The sequence below is a fragment of the Puntigrus tetrazona genome, chromosome 19 (genome assembly GCF_018831695.1).
Source record: "Puntigrus tetrazona isolate hp1 chromosome 19, ASM1883169v1, whole genome shotgun sequence".
In the NCBI taxonomy this organism is placed as follows: domain Eukaryota; kingdom Metazoa; phylum Chordata; class Actinopteri; order Cypriniformes; family Cyprinidae; genus Puntigrus; species Puntigrus tetrazona.
The window spans coordinates 349,138-366,656 of NC_056717.1; the positions used below are offsets into that span (position 1 = coordinate 349,138).

General features: G+C 38.7%; 1 protein-coding gene across 15 annotated transcripts in view; it reads left to right on the forward strand.

Moving 5' to 3' along the window:
- Positions 1 to 320: 320 nt before the first annotated feature.
- adgrb2 (adhesion G protein-coupled receptor B2) overlaps positions 321 to 17,519 on the forward strand; it is a 232,946-nt gene continuing 215,747 nt past the window's right edge. For 5 of the 15 annotated variants that reach the window (XM_043217675.1, XM_043217681.1, XM_043217686.1 and 2 more), the window contains exon 1: positions 323 to 934. The gene's annotated coding sequence lies outside the window, so the exon portion shown is untranslated. Of the gene's footprint in view, positions 935 to 17,519 lie in introns of all 15 variants that reach the window. The other 10 variants (XM_043217679.1, XM_043217684.1, XM_043217685.1 and 7 more) reach the window with 5 other exon arrangements.

Sequence of the window (17,519 nt, forward strand, 5' to 3'; positions counted from 1 at the left end):
ACCCATGAAACCTTCAGACCGCGAATAAACCGGGGGTGCGAAATTCACCACAAGTCATATATGCTCGGTGTCAAGTTGTCTACTCACTCCGTTCTCCTTTAGACGACGGACGCCGCTTTCGACCCGCAGGCGGAAGAGAAGCAAAAACCCCGACGCGTAATAACGTGATATCGTATTCGGAGCTGCGAGATCGAATCGTCGAACGAGAATTCGGAACGAACTTCCCCGGCGTTCTATTTGGAGCACGCGCCGGCTGACGTAGGTGAGCAGTGCGCGCGTCCAACTCCCTTGAGAAAGGAGAGCGTGAACGCGCCTCTATCCTCCTCGCTGCTACAGTGAATGCGGGCATCCAGACGCCTGACCGAGTGCGGCGCTTCTTTACCGAGAGCTCGGATGCCAGCGCGCGGAAAGGGTCCTGCCGAAGCCGAGAGGGAGAGAAGGCAAATGTATTTTTTACACGAACGCTCAGGTGTAAGTGATGCTACTGCAAGTTGAAGTACTGGAAGTAAAGCCGCAGCAGATTGGGAATAAACGGATAGATCGGCGATCCCCGTTGCAGAGCGCACTCAGTGCGTTTGGAATACAGAGACGCAGCGTGGAATTACTGGAGCCCTCAGTTTGTGAACTAAAGTCAATTCGTTTTCTATTATTTTTTATAGCGTTTTTCTCGTTTCCCTTTGTTTTCGCTTCTTGTTTTGTTTGATTGGGTTTATCGTTTCCGCGTTTCTATCCCAATGCTATTCAGTGTCTTTCCTTTGCAGTTTTTTATTTTTATTTCCTCGTCCCCCGAAAACACTCGGATTCGTTTTTGCGAGGGTAGGTTGTGGTAAAAGATACTCAATCTCAAACTGAGTCGTGTCATGGATGGCAAATTGCATTTGCATCTACGGAACAAATCGGGGAATATAGAATAACTACTGCTGACAGAGACGAGGTATGTCGGTGCTTCCGTTTCTTTTAACATCCATATGATAGGCTGCAAGTGTTGCTGCGTTGCTTCGCTCGTGCATTTGAGCGGTCTAAAAAAGACTAGCGTATCACCGCAGACCGACCACTCTGAATGCATTTACTTCGCGATCCTTTAAGTTGGAATAGCCTATGCAAAAGTATCTGCTCGTTTAAATCCAACTGCCGTTTTTTCTCCTCAGAATCAAGTGTGTTATCCTCACGAGCAACGTTCAGAAATGCTCTGAGGATCGAGGTTGCCTTTTCCGTTCATGCCTCCACAATAAACTTACAGAGAAAATGTCTTTTTTATATATATATACCAGCCAGACCACGTTCGTGGTGAGCTTGCCTTAAATGCCATGATCAATCAGCGTGCGTCTCACTGGAAAACTATAGATAGAAACATCATGTCGAAGGTTGCGCCTCGTTTTCCCCTACAGCTCTGTGCGTTCTTTCGGATTTGGTCGTTTTGTTCACATCGACGTTTAAATGCCGTTCTGCTGTCACCGCGCGACTGTAATGTTATTTGAAGGTGATACAACTGTGATTTGGCGCCCGCTGTAGTTGCCTTCAACGCCGCAACTTAGAATTCAGTTTATCTGTAAGCGACGCGCTGATAATCGTTTAGTCAATAAGCCAATGCAGCTGTCTTTCAATTAACATTCCCGTCCAGGCTTTATGCTAATTAATCAAAGCGAGATTTGTCCGTACAGGTCTGCGGCCGTGAGGAAGAGCAGTCGCCCATCTGTTGAACGCGTCTTCACAACTGCTCTTTCAGCGCCGTTTGTTCTGGAGCCGCTGACGATAACGCGTTCTGCGCTAACGCTCCCATCAAAATGTACATTTTTCTTCAGATGACACCGTTTTGAGTAGGTTTGGCGTCTTTTGGTGTGAGAGTCTGCGGTGGAATGAAGCGCACACGGACGGCACGTGCATTAACCCTTTAGTGGGCACGAGCGTGAAACTGCATCGCTATCGTCCGACACTTCAGGACTGGAATAACACAGCGTAGTGGTTTCCCAAAAAATAATGATTTGGAGTTAAAATAGCCTATAACGCGTCAAAGACTTATTGCCGACCCTGTCACGAGGCCCCGCCCACAAGCTGTGACGTCAAGTACGAGCGTTTTTGTTTGTTTATTCACTTTTTCATACCACAATATATATTATCTGTGTATGTCACATACATCCGTTTTATTAACAGATATGTGTAAATAAGAAGAATAGAGTGTGGAAAACCGAACTATTTTAGCGGCAAAAGGAATGTTACGGAAATTCACCCGCTCTTACATTAAAAATAAGGTCAACGATGAAATATTATGGTGTTGTTATTGGACGATCTCGTTATTTATTTATTTATTCTTACGTGCACTTTTTTCAGTTGAAGTTCTGTTTTTGTATTGAGCTTGTAAATTTGGTACACGGAAGCAAGTCCGAATTCAAATTAGCCTAGCATATAGCCTATATTTAAGACGTATCTTCTTTTTTTTTATCTTTTCTCACATTGGAGCGTGTGATACTTTGTTTACACCGCTCGCGAGTGTGTGTGAATGCATCAATGCTGACTCTACTCCACATTAAAAGTCTGTGGATTCACGCAGCTTGATGCGGCTCCTATGCAGAGAAAAATCGTTGAAGATAGGGATGTTTAACTATAATTGGCTCATAACGCCGTGAGGGGGCCCCCTGCACTGCGGGGGTGTCCCGTACGCCTGTGCTAAAAGATGGGAACATTTACCTCAAGGTCAGCGGCCTTCTCGCAGCACGTTGCCATGTTACCTTTAGATAGATTTGGTAAGTTGGCGCCATAGTTTGTTTGTTTCTGAATATTTGGAAGAACTTCTTTTTAAATATTTTTAAAATTAGGCACACTTCCTCCCTCACGTCCCCCCCTTCCGCCCTCTCAAAAGACTCCCAGGATACGGACACCATTTAAGGGTTAAGCTTGGCTAATTAATGAGAAATAAAACCGGTCTACATCCTGCTGGGGATAATACCTTTAGCGTGATGTGTGAAAGAGGCATTTATGCTAAGTTTATCAGTTTATGTCTATTTATGCCTGGCATGCAATGCAGTTGGATTCACAGTACTGTACTAAACCTGTAGCTGTGTGATAACAAGGATTGAATTAGGTCTCCCATGCACTGCTAGATGAAAATGAACAGCGTGAACATGTACGGTAATGTTTCCTTTAATGCAATGGTTCCAAACCAAGCAGACTCTGTACATCGCCAAGCTGCAAAGATGAGTTTTATTTAAAATGAGTTGCATCAAAATGATTCTTTACTAAACTTTACATAGATTTCTATATTCAGCAATCATTTTAGCAGTGATACTTCTGCACGCTAGCATTTAAACGTAGTGAAGCTTTCCCTGGACAAAAAAAAGTATGCATTTGTGCCTTATGGAGGGATTTAAGTATATTATATTCTATATAGTCGGTCCAATTCTTCATGGTGTGGAACGCACTCCCAGGTGTCTGTCGGAATACTGCAAATGAATGCTTAATAGTTTCAGTACAAAAAAAAAAACAGACTCGGTAAACTAGGTGTTGGGCACAGACAATATTTCTGATCTAACTTTTGAATGTTGAGCAAGGGAAATCCCATGAGCCCAAGCACTGAGATTACATTGAAGCATATTATTGTGTATCCGGGATGTGCATAAGTGGTTTTGTGCCGCTGTGTACTGAACCTTTCTCATGAGGACTTTGGTAGCTTTGTTCAACACAAGGTTATAGTTATTTGTTGAATGGCCTTATTGAAGAGCTGCACTTACTGTACAGTAGTTTCTGAAGCATGTCTGATTAGGGTCTGGTGGGCACGATGCAGGCATATTATATAAAGATTCCTGAACACAGACACAGTACTGTGTTTGGACAACCAACTGACTAATCAGTTATGAAAATATGGAGTTTTGCAAATACCTAGTTTAATTCCACAGTTGCCCACTTCTGTACACACCGTTCCATACAATGAAATTCCTCCTGCTTGCTTAAAGTCCCAGTACTGGCATCTTTTTATTTATTGTATTGGCACTAGCATTTAAAAAAAAAAAAAAAGATTTAAAAAGGATTTTTTTTTAAGATAAATAAATAATGTTAAGGATTAAATGATGTGGAAAAATGTTCATTGCTTATTTATGTTAACAAATTAAACCTAAAGTGTGAAGAGTTACACATATATTATTTGTTTTAGCCTACTTTTACCCCTTTGAAGAGTATTTTAGAAAAAGTATTGGCTGATGTATGAACAAAAATGTAAAAATAAAAAAAAAGTAGTATTACTGGATATTAGCTATTTAATTCTGCATCTTTATTTTGCTCTTTATGCGTCTTGATTAATTTTGCCATCATCTAACTCTCACTTAAAATTCATTTTCAATAACAGTAAATACTTTTAAATAGTACATTTTCATTTAAATTGTCAGCAAATATCAAAATAAGAATCTGCTTTTCATACTGTACTGTAATGTAAATTCACTTGCAGCAGAATTGTAAGATTTTTTAAATCAGACATTTATTGCTTATTAGCCATGACAAAATGATTTAACACTGATGCATCCCTTTTATAATTTTTTTATTTATTTATTTATTTATTTATTTATATTAAAAATGCGTGGCTGCATTTTAGCCTAAAATGAAATGGCAAATGTAATTAATTAGGACATCAATTTCAATATTGTCTTTGACAACATGAGGCCTTTCCTCTAATATATCTGTTGCCTTTAAAATGCATGGGGGCTAGCTGCGTGATCCAGTAAGATAGACTGATGCCCTGCATGTGAAGGGGTGTAGAAAACTGCATACGGACCGTGAGCCAGGCAACAGCTTGGTCTTGCCTGGTTGAGTGGTCCCTGGCTATAGCATTGTTTCAGAAAAACAGCCCTCCCACTTCCGCTTTGGCCCGTCCGCCAACCCCTCTTATACGTGTTCATGGGCCGCCTCACTGAAAATATGATGTATCGGGTTTAGGCAGTGAAATAAAGTGTGATGTTTTAATTCTTGCAAACACTGTCACCACACATTCACCGGCTGGGAAAGCCCTGGTGAGCAATACCACCTGACAAAAGCGCTTTAGCCTCTTGTCTGTGCTTCGGCAGGCTTTCCTGTCTGTCGTCCTCCAGCACAGCTGCCTTTATCAGTTATCAGCTCTCGGCCCCAGAAACGTGATCATTCAGGAAAGCCAAATCTAGTACGGCTTTCATTGTTCATGTCGCGGTGTAATGCTGAAAGTCTGCATTTCAAGGCACAGATGCTGCGATCAACAGGGTGCCTCTGGCTTCTACCCATCTTCATGTGTCAATATTTGTAGTGGGCCATTTTGTGTGCGGGGCCCTTTTTAAAGCTTAATCGTTTCGTTTTAAAAGGAAATATATGGCAGCCAAATGAATTACTTAAAGAGACGGTCTAGTCTACACCGAGATCAAACTCCTGTCATCGTTCACTTAACGAATAACTATTCCGCATGATTTTGTAACCGTTTTGCGCATGCAGTGAAAGTCAACTGGGACAAAAGTAGCATTTACAGCATAGGCACATTTTTCGACAATAACACGAGTCGCAAAGAACAAAATAAGTTGACAGCATGACAGAGTCGTCATTTTTGGGGGAACTATACCTTTAAGATATAAACTCGCCGCAGGCACAGTGACCTTTGATAAGCCATTTGTAAATAAGTGAGAACACAGTCATGGGCTGATGTGACCGGCTTTTTGATGCAAGTATCTATCCTTGTCCTCTGGTCAACCATTTGGAGCTGTCATCATCTTTCTCAGTCCTCCAGTGACTCCAGGACTTGTAGCGGTGCACTCTGCGGTTGCAGCATGCTGCCCGGCAGCAATATTTGCTTTTATGTAATGTTTTTTTCCATTATGTTCAGCCAAGAGAGAAAGTTAAAACCTCACAGATTGTATTGATTCTTTGTCTCTAAGCTTCTGTGCCGTTGTACGGGAGAACCCCTGAGACTTTGAAGCGACACAGGGTCTTGATGGCTTTTTCCCTCACTGTATTTTTACGGTCAAACTCAATCTCTCATTTTGTGTTTGACTCCGAGCTCTGAATTTCACTTCCTGACAGTTCTATAGCTGGGTGTCATAGAGAGCCACTTTGTCATTGGTATTTGTCAGTCGACACGCTCTGTGATTCATTACCGGCTTTTTTTTTTTTTTTTTTTTTTTTTTTTTTATAACTTGTTAGATTTTGTCTGTATTACTCAAACGGTTTGAACACTTGACTGGCAATGAGTGCAGAGCAAAGAGAACAAGTAGTCTCTTCAGCGTTTGAGCAGCTGACTGTGCAATGTACTAAAAGTGCATTAAAGAGAAGTATGAACAGGCGAAAAAAGAAAAAGAAGTTCAGTTGTAGGCCGATATTTTCGAGCAAGACAGCTGCTGTTCAAAACAAATCAACAGCAATCAGAATTGAGAATGAGCAAATCTCCAATTAAGACGAACAGAAAATCGCTTGCCATTAAAAACAAGCTGTTTAAATAAAAAACTGTTTTCTTTTCAGATCACTGGAGGATTTGACAAACTGAATTAGTTGGGTTTTTTTTATATGTAATTGTAATTTGTTATACATTTATTACTCAAGTTACATTTGTTTCGCTTATTGCAGCTGATTCAGGAAATTAATGGCTGGGGGATATACAGTAGAAAATAAACATTTTGATTTAAAATATGAGCTAAAGGCATTTATCTCATAAAGATTCAGTTTGCCTGAAGTGCTATTATGTCAGAAATGACAGTAATTCTTCAGGCAATTCCTGTCACCGTGGTGTAAATATGACATGGGTAACATATTGTAGAGCACTATTATCAGTAGCAGTAGCAAGATGAAATGTGAGTCTAGTTATAACCCACTAAATTTAAAACTCTGATGTGAGTATGCTGTAGTCATTGCTGTTCGTACAGTATGCACATTGTTACATTATGAAATATAAAGTTAAAAAAATACATATTTTTACATATTTAAATCATTCACTATTTTATTTTATTTTATTTTATTTTATTTTTACTCTTAGGTGAAAACAGGGTTCTATTCCTCTAGTGTCAGGGTGTTATATATGGATTTATCTGGTTTGTTCACACTTGTTGACTCTGCATTGCTAGGACTTATCCACTGTTTGTGTTGAGCTATTTATTCAGCTCTATAGTTCCCAGTTAGTGAGGGACTAAACACTATCGAATCATACTGTTTCTCTTCACAATTTCCTTATATGTGGCGTCTCCAGGGGTTCACACGTGTCACTTTTACTAAACATATAGGTTTTAAAAGTTTTTTTTTTTTTTTTTACAGCGATGCCATAGAAAAAACATGCTTTGGTTCCCCAGAGAATCTTTCGGTAAAGCATTCTTAAAAAGCTAGTTTCATTTAAAGTATTTACAAGCTTCCAAGGTTATTAAAGGTTCCTCGTGGAATGAGAGATGCCAATAAATAACCTTCATCTTTAAGAGCGTTTATATTAAATTGCTTTATTTAATTTTTGCCTAATGAAATGTTCTTCTAATTCTACCGTGCATGTGTGGCCGCTTCCCCTTCTCCGAGTGGCTTTGACTGTAGGATCGTCCTGCTTTAATATTTTGCTTGGTGTCAGCAGTTCCCTAAACGCGTATTAGGCTTCAGCATTGGCATGTACAGATTAGTGGCGGTTATTAAGACCACGCAGAAGTGAATCCTGTGTACATGCATGAACATGTCCCTGGAGCCAACCCAATTCTGTAAATGATGCTTTGATAAACTGTTTGTCCTGTAAAGCATTTTCACAGCAACCACTCTCGGTAATTAAATGTACACAGAATGCTGTGTAGTGTGCAACTGGCAGTAGACACACTATGTGTTTGTACAGAGCTCCCAGTAGAACTCAGATGTGGCCTGTGTAAAAAGTTCATATGCACTGTCTGAGCCATATCATCATCATCATCATCATCATGTTGTTAAATTTCAAAGGTCTTGTACTAAATAATAACCATTTAGCTTGCAATAATCTGATTGGATCTCGGAAGGCCCTGTGACAATTACGCTAATGTGTTTGCAGACTAGCAACATGGGCTGAACTAACTTCAAGTACACTGCGCAGGTTTCATCTTCCTTCCTGCTGTAAGCGAGAACCTTTTATGCATATTCGCTGTAGCCTTCTGTGAAACCTCTGTCACAGAGATCAATTATTGTGCGTGGGAAGACCACAATGCTAATGATCTCAACTGCTTTTGCACAGCTAGTTATGCTCACTGTAGCAATGCATAATGTATTGGACTCGTATGAAAAGGATTAGGAAAGAATTCATTAGTAAGAGTGCTGCATTAAACTTGATTATTACAAGTCTTCTGCTGTACAGAAGTTCAGTCTTTACTAGTTTATTCCCAATGGATTGTCCAAACAATTTCCTTTTGAGTTCTAAGCAGTTTTTAAGGTCATTGACTTGTCAACACTGTATGGTCAAAATGACTAGAAAAGACTTTTGTATCTTTTGTATTGCATTTAATTGTAGGCCCACTTCAAGGTTGCGTACAGAAGGCTGTATAAGGACACCGATAATGTTCCAACATGCAAAGCATGAACACTTGGCTCCACGGTAGTCCTTAGGTAAAATCGTTTGAGGTCTACACTAGCTCTAAGTTATGTTGTAAATTAAAAACTCATAGATCTAAAAGCAAATTTTTAATTTCAGATGGAAACCGTGGTGAAAAGTGTGCTAAGTGGACATAGCTGTTGTTTTAATGCGAAAATGCTGTTGGCTGATTTGACTGCATGAGTCAGTCAAGGTGAACGCTGAGTTATCATCTTGTTTTACCAACTTTGAAAGTTCTTTAAAGCATCTTTGAATGGCTTATTTTTTAATTCCTCCCTATTCTAAAGCTGTTTATCTTGGCTATTCATTTCATATTTGTCTTTTGTTTATATGGGTAAATTATGTAAACACATCCAACAAGTGACCTCCATCACGTGTTTCCCAGCAGGCACAGTGTTGTCATCATCCACATTTCTGGCTTCTGCTCAAAGCTTCATATCACCCATCTCAGTGTGACGTCGCTGTTATAGTCAGTCATTCTGTGCTTCATTCTCAACCAAATCAATGTCTCTTTTTGTTCCTGCCTCTCTTGATTTCCTCCACTGCGGCTATAATGATGATCAGCTCATCAAGCTGGGAATATGAGGCCGATACATCAGGGTGAGAAGAAGTGCTTTAGCGTTGAAGAGGTGCAATCAGCAGATCTGTCTCTTAATGTTCACTGGCAACTGTGGCCAGACATGAGTTTGACTACATTGATATCACTCACATGCGGTCCAAAGACATCAGATGGAGTAGATCCAGAAAGAGGAGCCTTAAATCTAACGTGTTCTACTGTTCTTTTCTTTTTAATTTAAAGTTTAATTTAAAGTAAAATTTAATTTAGGTTGTAAACACACACACACATTCAACCAAATTTTAGATTGCAAAAACTACATTCAGATCGTGTTCCAAAAACGGCATTCAAGCCAGAAGCTGGATTCAAATCATATTTCAAATAAATTTGAAGAAGGTTCAACCAGATTTCAAAAAATGCATTCAGTATATTTTTAAACTGCATTAAAACCAGCTTCCACATTTTTTTTTTCAAGAACTGTATTAAGACCAGTTTTAGAAACTGCACTCAAAATAGATTTTTCCAGAACAGCATTCATATTAAACTGAAGTTCTAAAACTCACTTCAAATCCAATTTTAAACTGCTTTTAAATTATTTTGGAATTTCAACCTGGAAATTATTACCCATCCATTTTTTTTATTTGTTCCAAGTCTATGGAAATCAGTGTAGAAATGCCAAAAAGCTTAGCGTTTGTTTAAATTACAGATTCAGTTATCGCATTATATTATACATTAGCTTGAATGAGAAGAATCATTTTCAGGATTAGAACAATAATCTCTCACCAAACATCAGTAAACTGCCTTTAAATGTCCACTGGGTCTTGTAGTGTGCACATGGCACCATTTTGAAAAGGACATTTTAGGTGTCTACTATGCATGTCAATATCCTTGGAGATTATGAAATACCCAATTCAGCAAAAGTTGTGCACAGAGGTAGTGTAGTGACGGATTTCATGTCGCAACATCACTGGAAACCGCTCACTGGAGAGTATGCTGATTAGATGGCAGGTTCCCAGGAAGCTTTATGTTAAAATATGATTTAATGAACAAACCGTCTCATCTACCTCCCCTGTGGCGCACATATTAATTTCATGTCCGAAATAGTTTATTAATCTGTCTGTTTATTAAAGAGTCTCTGCCACAGAAACTTTGCAGTTCTGTTATTCCCCAAGAAATGCCTTGGAGACCCATACGGCATGTCATATCGAGGCCCTGGGAATGAAAATATACCTATATATGTCTTTTTTCCCCTATGGGTTCAGAAAATGACAAGATGCGCATTATTAATTCATGTAGTGTTTTTCTTTTTTTATGCAGTATCTCAGAACAGCATCTCTTGTGCTGACGCTTATGAGTTAAGATAATTTAACAAAAGGCCTAGTTTTGTTGTGGTCAGGTCTTTTAATTTAATGAACTGTGCGTGTGTTGTAAATTATCTTTATTAAAAAAAAAAAAACACACACGCAGTTGTATTCAAATCATGAATTTAATTTAAAATCAACCCGTTAAGAGCGCTTTGGGGATCATTAAATCAGTTTTGACCTCTGCCCTGGCTGTGCTTTTCCCAAGGGGTTTTCTGTATTGCCATATTGTGACACATTTGCTTCCTAATTAGGATTTGAAAATGTTTCCTAATAATCTACCAGCACATGCTTGCATGAAAAGCAGCGCTTGAAGCTCAGTGGCGATGGCATCTGTCAGACCTCTCCTTTTGCTGTTATCGTGCCTAGCTGATAAAGGATTTATGTAACTTACACTTTTATCCATATGCAATTAATTTCTACAACTTGACGGCCAAGGGTTGCCATGTCATCCTGTTCCAGTCTGCTGCAAACCAATTCAACAGTGATGCTCTTATGACACCAAGCCATAAGTGTCCCTAAATATTACACTGATTTATCAGGGTTATCAGAACTTTGGTTAGGTTTTATAGAAAATAAATAACCAGAAAGTGTAGGAAGGTGAAAGGGTGAAAAGTGGGGATTGCGCAGCATGGAATAAGGTCACACAGTGAAGTCTAGTTTTCTGTTTTGACACTACAATGCCTAATGCAAAGCTTCACACTCTTGTGGCATTTTGTAGATTTTTAGAAGTTTTCGTTTTGACCATTGACATGTTTATATGCGCCGCTGTTACAGTACAGAACATGCACTCACATGCATGTTAGCCAACGTTCTTTACAGTAGACAACATTCATCTACACTCTCAGAAATAAAGGTACAAAAGCTGTCACTGGGGTGACACTGGGCTTTTCAAAAGATACATGTTTGTACCTAAGGGGTCAATTTTGGTATCTTAAAGGTACATATTCGTGTACATATTTAAACCAAATAGGTACAAAACTGTACCTTTTTAAAATTTTCTGCCCCAGTTGGATAGCTTTTGTACTTTTATTTCTGAGAGTGTACTAAGTTATCTCTAATACTGTAGAAAGATTGGTATTGCTATTTTATTGTGTTTTTAGTATTCATATAGTGTCAAAGTGTCATCTCTGGTCATTTGAGTAATTCATTTACAAGTACATTTATGCATTAGCAGACGCAGTTATCCAAAGCAACATACAAATGAGAAACAAAAACAATTTGCTAAAGAGCCCACAATATTTGTAATGTAGAATGCCAGTTTTCTTAGGCAATTAGATTAGGAAGCAAGCTAGAGAAGCAAAGAAATTAACAAGTTTGAGGTTGGTAAGATGTTTTCGAAGAAGCTCCTTATTTTTTGCAAAGCTGCATGTATTTATTAAACTTTAACAGTTTTCTATTTAATAATGATCTTTTCATTATTACAAAATGTACTTTATTTTAAAACTGTATTTTGTTTAGCAGCCATTGCTCCACTCTTTCATAAATCATTCACTCTCAGAATAAAGGTACAAAAGCTGTGACTGGGGAAGTACCTTTTCAAAAGGTACATGTTTGTACCTAAAGGGTTCATTTCAGTACCTAAAACATACATATAGTGCTTAAAGTGTACATATTAGGTATAAAAGTGTACATTTGAAAAAAGTTCCACCCCAGTGACCGCTTTTGTACCTTCATTTTTGAGAGTTTTCTAATGATCATTTGGTGCAGTGTTGAAAGGTGTTTTTTTTGTTGTTGTTGTTGTTGTTGTTGTTGTTGTTGTTGTTGTTGTTGTTGTTGTTGTTGTTCGAAGCCATTCTATTTTTGTTCTCAGAATATATTCAATAGAATATTTTGTTTAAATTGTCTTTACTGTTTTTTATTAATGTAATGCATTATTGCTGAATCAAAGTAGTGAATTCTTTCTGAACATATTGTGTGTGTGTGTGTGTGTGTGTCTGTGTGTAATTGATAAGCAGGCCGTGTGACAACACTTAACCAAGTGCACACACACAGCAGTGAGTAGTAAACACACAACCAGAGCAGTGTATTGCAGCAACTGGGGAGCAGTTGAGGGTTTGATGCCTTGCTCGAGTCTCTTCTCAAAGTTGGTATTAAAGGGGGCGGTTGTAATTCCACGGACAATTGCTGCAAGACTTGAGACTCGAACCAGCAACCTTCAGATTACAAATCACACTCTCCCATGCTCAGCATATCACTTTGCACCCAGCATATACCAGATATTATTCACCAAGTAAGCTAGTATTTCTTTCTAAACATAGTCTGATAAACGAAAGCATGTGTATGCGTATATATATGATGGAAAAATAAATCCAGATATCAATTTGCGTGGGTATTGTGGGTATTTCAGCTTCCACGTGTAAAACGCAGTCAAACGCAGCTCCTTCCTACACAGGTCTTCTAAAAACAAGAATATAAACATTTTCAGGCTTTGTGCTGTCGTCAAAAGCCTGGTGCAGTAAGCCTTGTTTTCATCTAGCTATAGTGTGACTGCGTAATGGCTTTTGGTTGCTCCTGACTCAAAGGCTTCTCAGGGGAGGTGGATGTTCAATGAATGACGAGTCAGATAAGGATATGTGTTTTTCTTTCTATTCCATTCCAAAGTGCAAGTGCTACGTCTAAGGATTAAATCACCACGCATTCTTGCAGCGGCCTTTCGAGTGCTGTGATCCCAAAGGAAACATTTGATTTATAAGCTTCCTTAGGTTTTGTTTCTTTCAATACTGTTTTTTACCCTCCCTTCGTCCTTCTGTCGTCATTTTTTTTTTTTTTTTTTTGTCAGAATAATGGATGAGATACTGTTTTGTAGATCTAGCAGTCTGTGCGCTAAAGGTATTGGAATGTCTGACCTTCAACACTCACTGACTTTCTACAGGATTTTCACAAGCATTTGAATACATATTGATATTCTCAGATTCAAACATAAAGGAGAAGTCTCTGGATCGAGAAGCAGCTTATGCTGTGAAATGCAAAGGCCTCAGCTTCAGTTATATTTTTAGGTGCTGACTTTCATTTTCCCGTGTGCCTGTGTGTCGTACTTCCCTTGAAGGAATGAAACGGCTCGATACAGACGGCGAGGACGGTCTCTCTAGCCCCGATGCCTGTTCTTCAGCTCATCTGCGGCTTGACTAATTATGGCCTCGGGCACTAGGCCGGAGAACAAAGAATTTTCTCAAAGCTGCTAAAGCAAGGCATCTCACATACAAGCATTGTCCCACCCCGTCATCTGTCGCTGATCGATGGATTTCTTGGCAAATTCGCATGGGTAGAATTTTAAAAATGTGTAAATAAAGAGCACAGCTCCTGCTTCCAGGGAAAAGTCCTCTGTGGAAGACGGCTGCGCTGCATTATGCCAGAGTCGCTCTAATGCATATTTCTCTTCCCAGACTGGCTCCCCTGTGATCAAGCAACAGTTTATGTAATGCAATAGATCTCTGGCAATAAGAATAAGGCTTTAGCCTGGATTGGGACAAGATAAATTGGTTTAATAATATCTGGTGGCTGGGACCGGTCACTCCTCTTTAAAATAAGGACAGTCATTTTTAATGTGCTACTTGATGTAATCATTGACTGGCTGTAGCCCAGGTAATATCATAGAGCGTGATTAGACTTATCTCTCTTTCTCTGCTTCAGGGCAGCAAAAGTTTCTCATAAAGCATTTCTGTAAGTAGAAATGCTGTAAAGAATGGACTTTTACAGTGAAATTGTAGAAAAGAATGCTATTCAGTCAAAACTTGACCCTTTGATCTTTTTGTGAAGGAGAACAGTGCATTCTGTCATGGCTAGCAGATCAAAAGAAATATGAAATGGGCATGATGCACATGGGTGAAATATGTGAAACCAGAGGCCTTTGAGATAACATAAGCAACTTGATGCGACCAGATTTGGATAAGACAGGACTCTGTAATAGTCATTTAATGTACCCGGTTGTACTGCTTGTGAGACAAAGTTTTGTTAGAGCATCATTAAATATGGATCATGATGCATCATTACTTTCACATCTCATTCACATCTTCATTGAAGTTACTCAATGAAATCATATTTAGATAAGACAGAACTCTATAATGAGAGCAAATGGTCATAAAAGGCAACTGTTTGCCCTCCTGGTGCGACCGAGTTAGAGGTCATCCCGGTCTTAACGCTGTTAAAGGAGTAGTTCTATCAAAAATGAAAATCTGCTGAACATTTATTTACACACAGACCATTGAATATGTTTCTTAATCAGTTATATCACTTCTCATGTTGTAAAGGAACATTAATAATTCTATAATAATTTAATAATAATATTCCATGATTTTCCAGTGGCCCTGATAAGAAAGGGGCCCAGGTCATATTCCTCCCATTTTCATTTTTTGGGTGAACAATTTCCTTTCCAAAGGCCTTTTTTTAAAGGCTTAGTCCCAGTGTATGATAGTAAATTGCCCTTTTATAAATCAGGCTTTAATTCATAATTAGCTTGATGATGTTATTGTTGATATTTGCAATAATTTGCATCTTTAAACTGAAAATGAGTTTAGTATCAAATGAACAATTATGTAGGGGTATAAAAGTGCTGTGTTTTATTAATTGCACCTTTCAGAATAATAGCAAATTATTGTTTGAAATCAAAATGGATTATATTTATTTTGTTAGTAAACATTGCTATTTTTATGGTGAACAAATCAACAGAAGTAAGTATATTGTGGGTGAGCTATCAATTTAAGTGGAAAAATAAATTACTTTGCGTACATAAGTGAAATTAAATAGAAATGTAGTTTATCTGGAGCATAATACACGTAATCATGTTGATTCATCTCAGGATTGGCTCAGGTATGCTGTAAATCTCTCCATTATTAGATATACATTGCTTCGAATTGCCGCTGCTGTTTCTCAAAGTATGTCATTCTTTATATTTCTAAACTTTCAACCACATGTACTTACAAAGAGAGGATGTGTTTTGTTGTCTAACCTGCAGTTCAGTATCCACCCTTGGGCGGCAGAAAGGCAGATGTTGAATGAGCCACATTCATGAGCAGAATAGCTTCTGGACCTGTGCTGAATTAAATCGGCTCTTAATTGGGGGTTGTGCGTTTTATTCGAGGCTCGACTTTAATGCTGTTTTTGATGATGCTGTGAGAAATCCACTTTGCTGGAAGTGCTTGCCTGTGGCAGTCCTCTAAATGATTAGCTCTTTGGTACCAAAAAAGCTCTCAGAGTTGAGTTTGAGTCAGTTTGAGTCTATACAACGGCACTCACACCTGTCAGGCTGGTCTGGCTGTCCATTATTATTACATGTGGTTTAACAGGATTTGCAGACGACTTATTTTATGTATGGATTTATGTCTAGGCTTGAGAGAAAATTAAAGAGTACACCTTCCCCACCTCCAGTCATTGCTCTTATAATGCTATTACAAGCAGAGGGAACATCAACCATGGAGTGCTCTAAGCTTTCAGACTTCTAAAAGTTTTGCGCAAATTTGGACTTAAAGAGTCATTTAAGTGGTGCTACTACTCTTTTGTCCTCAGTCGACTGCACGCTTATATTTTGCTAGCGGATCCTGTCTGATTGATTGCATCGAGCAATTAAAGTTAGTTTGGTCTTAGAGCAAAATTGGTAGACTTATGTAGAGTGTTTGGTGTGACATGGCTGATCTATCCACCCATTTGACCGTCCATCTATGATATCTTCACATTTCAATCGCTGAAAAAAAAAAACATCCTCAGCTCTCAAGATCAAACATTTCACAGTGTCCTTCTTTCAGTCTGTAGACACATCCACATCTTTTCCCCTTATTTTCCAGGCAAAACATTGCAGATATTACCACAAGTGCTTGCAGGGGTTTCCATTTGCAGTACCATTTCAATTTCACGTGTCAATGAGGATGTCAGAACAACCTTAGACTGCCCAGTCAACGCTGTCGGTTGTGACCACAGACTGCTAAGAGTCGCACCGTACAGCGTGACATTGTAAACGACAGTTGTTATCGTACAGTCCCTCAGCCGTTAACCAAGACCTCTCTGGGGTCACGACGCACAATCTGACATGCAACAATCGTAAAATAACATACCATTAAAGAGAGTCTTCGTGCTGTAACTACTTCAGATCTGAAGGAGTATTTAACGTTGCTCAGTCTTGGTAGATGCACAGTAAACCATAGGCTGTCTTTTGCTTTAGAGTTTTGGCTCATGCTTTGGGGCTATGACCTAGATTACCTCTTAATGGCACCAGAAGTGCACAAAGAGGATGTTAACCACTTTGGAGCCCATTACAAGAACAACCAGGGGCATGTTTGGCCACAACCCCTCAGGTAAAGTGTGTTATCTTGTCCATTATGATTTCTGCACTGTTGGATGTGAGCTTGTGTGGATAAAGCAAGAGCTCGTTTATTATTTGCTTTTTTGGAAGCTTTCTAAATCCGTGTGAAGATTTTTTTGACTGACTGACATGAACTGTAGATTCACTACGCTGTATATCGGCACCATGTTGGTTATCAGCTGGTATGAGAGAGCTTCACATTAAATTGTGTGACTATTTATATTTTAATTACTTGCCGCTGTTGATGATCACTGAAAGTTAATGTTTAAAATGACTAATTTATTAATACTGTTAACACTAGTTTATTAACACTGCATTAACACTAACCATTAGCAAATCTCAAAATAGTCATGCTGTGTATGTTTTGATGTCAAAAAAGGACGTTCTGTCATTATTTACTCATCCTCATGTTGTTAAAACGTCTGTTTGACTTTATTTCTTCTGTGAAACACAAAATAAATACTTGATAAATACTTTCCACAGTTGGAAAAAAAAAGTTCATACATGTTCGGGACTGTACAGTATTATAATTTTCAGGAGACCTATCCCTTTAAACACCGGAGATTATAGTGAGGAATATAAATACAGTCGTTTCACTTTCTGATATCCTGATGAAGTGTATTGCGCCAGGAGTTGACGATTGACCCTGTGAAATGATTCAGTCAAACTGCAAAATAAAAAACCTCTCAATTCATTTTAAATGTCTGTTAGAGGATCAAAATTGCTAAGTGCAAGAATTAGCACAGTAAATGACATTCGATATGATAGTCATTAAATGACTTTTATTTT